The sequence below is a fragment of the Helianthus annuus genome, chromosome 8, assembly GCF_002127325.2.
Source record: "Helianthus annuus cultivar XRQ/B chromosome 8, HanXRQr2.0-SUNRISE, whole genome shotgun sequence".
Taxonomy (NCBI): Eukaryota; Viridiplantae; Streptophyta; class Magnoliopsida; order Asterales; family Asteraceae; genus Helianthus; species Helianthus annuus.
This window is the reverse complement of record NC_035440.2, coordinates 32,976,712-32,982,720: the sequence shown is the minus strand read 5'-3', so window position 1 is coordinate 32,982,720 and position 6,009 is coordinate 32,976,712. Positions and strand designations below refer to the sequence as shown.

At 31.4% G+C, this 6,009-nt stretch overlaps 1 non-coding gene across 1 annotated transcript; it reads right to left on the bottom strand.

Moving 5' to 3' along the window:
- Window positions 1-754: 754 nt before the first annotated feature.
- TRNAC-GCA lies at window positions 755-826 on the bottom strand. The gene has a single exon. It is a non-coding gene; the product is annotated as a tRNA-Cys (tRNA).
- Between the last annotated feature and the right edge of the window lie 5,183 nt (window positions 827-6,009).

Genomic DNA, 6,009 nt, shown 5'->3' with positions numbered 1-6,009 from the left:
GTTACATAACAGTAGTTTGTATAGGACAGTATTTGTAGTTTGTTAGGTCGTTAGATGTCACTATCATGGTGACGTCAGCTGAAGTATATCAGTAGTTTGGTTTGCCTATAAGTATGACAGTACTCTGTACTGTTACACTTGATCGTTTTGAGTGAGTTCTTCTCCTCAATTCATCCTTTCATCTTGTGCAACCAACTCTGGTGTATCAGGCTGAGGGGGAGTTTAGATTGTAAGCTTTTACTGTAATCATTTGCTTTGTATTTCAATCATTTGACTCAATGAAAAGCAATTGTTTATCAATCTCTACTTTCCTTTGTTTGTGTTTACTTTGTTTGCAACTCATTTCCGCTGCATTTATTAGTTTTATGCAAACAAACACGAATCATGACAGCCTCAGATCCTAACACAATGAAATATTGCAAATTTATAATATGAAAATATTCAATTATTTTTTGGCCAACTAGCTAGCTATTTTTTTGAAACGCAAAGTTTTTTTTTTAGTTATTTAGTTTATCATCCTAATACTTTTAGATGGCAATTTTATGAGATGATGTAGGTTATATAAAATATTAAAGACTTTATTGAAAATAGTTGTTGAGGGGCCATTGGGCCAATTTGTTATTTGTCGAATCATTAAGGTAAAGCAGCCATAGGGGCGACAAAAAAGTAAATGTAGAATGTGATAGAACGAAAGGAAAGTGTAAGCCGTACAGCCGTAGGCCCAATTGTTTGAGCAAAACAATTTAAATAAAAAAGGGCCCAACCGGGTTCGAACCGGTGACCTCTTGATCTGCAGTCAAATGCTCTACCACTGAGCTATGGACCCCGTTGTTAGATAATGCCGAATGTATTGTTTAATAACTAGCGATAAATGGGGTTAAATTAAATACTATGATTTGTTTATCAAGCAAGGCGAAGATCAAGCTATAATAATGATTAAAAAATCAGAATAACAAATTCTTCTTCGGTGATATCGTGTTGAAAAATAAGGCCCTTAATCGTAGTATAAAGAACACCAGATTGAACTAACTCGTTTGACTTTTTTTTTTTTTTTTTTTTTTTATCACACCAATTAAGATAACCTGAATCATCTATTTATACTAAAGTAAACTTAAACCTACTATGACTCAAACATCAATTAAATAATTATTAAACCCAAACTAAATAAATATATGCTATTAAATAAAATACTAATACTTATCTAACCCACTAAATAAATAATAATAAACTAGAATTACCACTCGCCGCAATGCGGCGAGGATTCGTTAGTTATATATCATATTAGATGAAAGTCAAATTCTTACATGACCGCGAACTTGTGTGTAAAACATAGAAAAAAATAACTAAGGTGATTTCTGACCCGCACGTTGCGAAAAACTTAACAAACGGGGGAAATAGACGCGCTGCGACAGACCTATCAAACGGGAAAAAATAGATGAAAAACGTTGAACCTCACACGCACGTTGCGGTGTGTTAACTCGGAAAATTTAGAACGAAACGTTAAACGGAAAACTTGTGAAAGATGAAAAGTTTAAGAGACCAAAGTTGAAAGTTAAAAAGTGTTGGGTTTAAATTGCAAATAATGAAAAGCTTTGGGTTAAAAGTAAAAAAAAATCAAAGGGGTTAAATTGCAAAAGATAGAAACTTTTGAATTATCAGTGAAAAATCAAATTAATCAAAGGGTTTAAATTACCGAAGAATAAAACTTTAGACTTAAATTATCAAAGATTGAAACTTTAGGGTTAGAAAGAAAAAATAAATTTTTTTTTTTGAAAATCTCCGAAAACCAATGGTACAACTACCATATACACATAAATGTTACTTATTTATAGTTTATAAAGTTTACTAGGTTAAAACCCCGTGTATTACACGGGTTGCATAAATATAATTTTATATAATAAATAATAAGAATATATATCTTAAAAAAAACTCGTATACTGCACGTGTTGAAAAAATATAATGTCATATGTTAATAAAAACATTCATCAGATTTATCTTTTAAAAAGAGTAAACTTTTGTTTTGCTTCCTGTGGTTTGGTCGTTTTAACGGTTTTGCCCCAATCATTTAAAAATACTCATTTTCCTCCTATAGTTTGCTATGTTTTTTTTTCATTTTGCTCTCTGACATTAACTCTATCTGAAATGTTTGTTAGCTGGAAGGGTATTTAGGTAACTTCAAATATAAAACTAAGGGTATTTTAGTAAAATTACAAATAAAGATTATATTATTATACATATAATATAAGAATATAAGAATAACAAAACCATGCACTATCTTTCTCTTTCTATGCCCTCTCTCTTCTCTTCTTTCTCTACACTCTTTCTCTCTTTCTACATTCTCCCTCTTCTCCACCACCACCAACAACCCCCCCACCCGACCACCACCTTGCACCGGCTCCGTTGGACCACCAACACCACCACCCCTACCCGACCATCAACACCTTGCCACCACCTCCCCACCACCGCCAAACAACCAACCGCCACCACCTCACCACCACGAAACCACCTCAAATCGATGGTTGTCGTCCTCTACAACCCACCTGCCACCATCACACCGCCCAACCCACTTGTTTTGAAAAAGCATCCCCTCATCATCATCCCTAGATCTCAGATCCAAACATTCACCACCATCAGACACCCCCTACCCACCTGTTTTGCTCAGATGCAAACCTTGCTCAAATCTCAGATCTTCAGATTTAATGATTGTGATGATTTTGAAGGTGAAGTGGTGATTGGTTTCAGCTTTCTATTTTATGAAGATCGGTTTGGGGGAAAAAGAGATGGATTTGGGTGAATTTGGGTATTTTTTGTTGGATTTTGTGGTTCAAGGTTCTGGGTATTTTTTGGTTTGATTTTGAGGTTCAAATTTTGGGGTTATTGTTCTTTGAGGGTGAACACTGAATAATTTTAAAGTAATGGCTAAGAACATCAAATTGGATTTAAGTTTAGCAGATTTGAACAGATTTGGGGCGTAATTTAAGCTTAGCATATTCAAACAGATTTGGGGGTATTTTTTTATGAGAAAACGGTGGTGGCGGTTGGAAGGTGATGGTGGTGGTGGCAGTGCTCGGCAGGTGGTGGTGGAGAGAGAGAGAGAGAGATAGAGAGAGAGAGATGGGTTTTAATTATGTATAGAGAGATAGGTTTTGTATTTTTTCTTAATTCCGTATCAATAAATAAAAAGACAAAACATATTTAAGTAACTAATAATAAATAATTTAGTACATATATATATCATTACCGAAATACCATTCCTTTAAGTGTATGATTTAACTGAGCTGATTGGAAAAAACACAACAAACTATTGGAGGATAATGACTATTTTTAAATAATTGAGGTAAAATCGTTAAAACGACCAAACCACAAGGAGCAAAACGAAAGTTTACTCTTTTTTTTTCAAAAAAGATTTTCATTTATTAGTATAGGAAGATATGATGTTTAAAATTTTCAAGATTTTAACTAAAAAATCAACAAAATAAAAGGTGCTTTTAAAGAAAATAAGGAAACTCAATTTAATATTTGAAAACAATAAATAATTTTAAATTAAAGGGATAATAAAATTAAATCAACGTATATTTTAAAATAAAAAATAAGAAACCTGAAGTTTTCCAAATCTTAAAAGATAAGTCACGACTTTAATTAATAAATTAATTCGAAACGGTGAACGATAAAACTGATATTTTAAAATTAAATAAATACATATATAACTTTTATTTTAAATTAAATAAATACATATATTAAATAATGGGTTTAGGTGAGGACTCACCATATAATGACATGTGTCCTCAATTAAGTTTCTTTTATTATATAGTATAGATAATAACTAAACTTTATCTTCAACCCTTTTGAATTATCTTAAACCTACTTCAACTCTGACTAGAATTAACCCTTTATGTTGAACATCGATCAAAGCAAACTCAATTGTATTTACATTTATTAAATATGGTAGAAGAAATTAGAAATCATTGATACAAATGATAAATACCACTGACTTATCATTAAAAATCAAGGATCAAGACAATTCCCGTGAAAGTCTTTCATAGAAGTGAATTCTGATTCTTCCGAAGAACATATGTATATATGAAGAACTCTTTTTGTACATTCGTTTAAACATTTAAAATACGCTTATAAAAACGATCCAATCTTATATAAACACACATAGTAGCTAAACGATCCAATCTTATTTAAACATTTAAAATACGCTTATATAAACGATCCAGTCTTATATAAACATACATTGTAGCAGAATTTGAAAGTTAAGGGTTTATATTAATAAGGTTGTTCGTAAGCCATACTCAAACTTCATTTGGCAAAACATAATCTTGGGTACAAATAGTAATGATACACGTGATTTAGGTAGCCCGAAAATATACTAAAGATGACAAATGTGAGGTTAAACATTTGGGGTCCCTCACGCGCATTGGCGCATATACTTTCCATCCTTATAAAGGGGTAACCTCAAGTTTGGAAATTTAGTTTTTGCTATCAAGGTAAAGTTTGGCTAGATTGATCAAGTAGGTCAATTTATTGTAATGTTTGTGTTTTGACCATGAGTTTGTTCAAAGCACTTGATTAGTTGATTTTGATGGTTATGATTATTCGTGATAAAAGGTAATTATTATTATTTTTAAAATCCCGTGGACAAATATAAGAAAACTGGTATTAGATGGATAAGTATTAAAGATTTTTAAAAATATGTCACAAAGCTATGTCATTGTTAAATAAGTGAAATTTAGGTTTTAAAGCGGAGCATTACACGACTATGTATTCACATAGTTGTGTGTATGCTTAATATATGAAAGTTTATACAATTGTTTATTTAATTATGTAATAACCAAAGTTATGTTTTTTAATCATTATTTTAGTGTTGGAGTATACAACCATTCTATATCCATTTAGTCTTTTCACTAAGCAAGTAAGCATATGTTATATACTTATATGTGATTTCAAGTGGCAATCTGACTGTTGACCAAGGCGGACCTAGGTAGAGTCTTGGGTGGGCGGACGCACTCCTTAAAGTTATTTATTAGTGTATTTTATAGGGCAAAATCCCGATCGTACTCCTTAAAGATTTGATTAAACCCCTCATTCGCACCTCTTGAAAATATTTTCTGAGTCCGTCGCAGCTACTGACACATGTCCGTGGCAAGAATGCATGTGGAGCAGATGGACATGTTTTTGCTTGTTATACCTTTTTGTTGTATTTAACTTGGATCACTATTCTATAATAAAGAAACTTGTATTTTTTAATTAATTATTTTTAACAACTTGGATCATGCCTATAATCAGTCGTTGACCTCTAAGTCACTCGTTTATATACTATTATTTTGGAACATTTGTATGCATCTTTGATTCTAATTTATGTTTAAGTAGTTGAACCTCAATCAAATAATAGTTTCATTACCTTACCATGTATGCATGTTTGGTTGTAATTTATGCTTAAGTAGTTGTACCTTAATCAAATAAATATACTATTATTTTGCAACATTTGTATGTATCTTTGGTTGTAATTTGTGCTTAAATAGTTGTACCTCAATCAAATAATTTACATTACCAGGTATGCATGTTTGGTTGTAATTTATGTTTAAGTAGTTGTACCTTAATCAAATAATAGTTTCATTACCTTACCAAATTCAATCTGTTTTGTACGCATATATGGTTGTAAATTATGCTTAAGTGGTTGTAACCTAATCAAATAATGGTTTCATTATCTTACCATATTCAATCGGTTTGATCCATTCAAAGTTGTGTTGTTTTATTCGTAAATTATTATTATTTATAATAATCTAAATAATTTAGCCAAAATCTTGTATAAATATAATTTGCAACATATTGATGCAATGGTTGTTGTAATGTATGCATTATGGTTTGTATAGTGGTAATGATATATATTATATATAGATTACGATGAACCTGTCAAACGGGAAAAAATAGACGCGGGTCCATCGTAACGCACGAGTCCTAGATTAACTTAGTTATTCTACTATGTTTTATGTTTTGATTTAATTT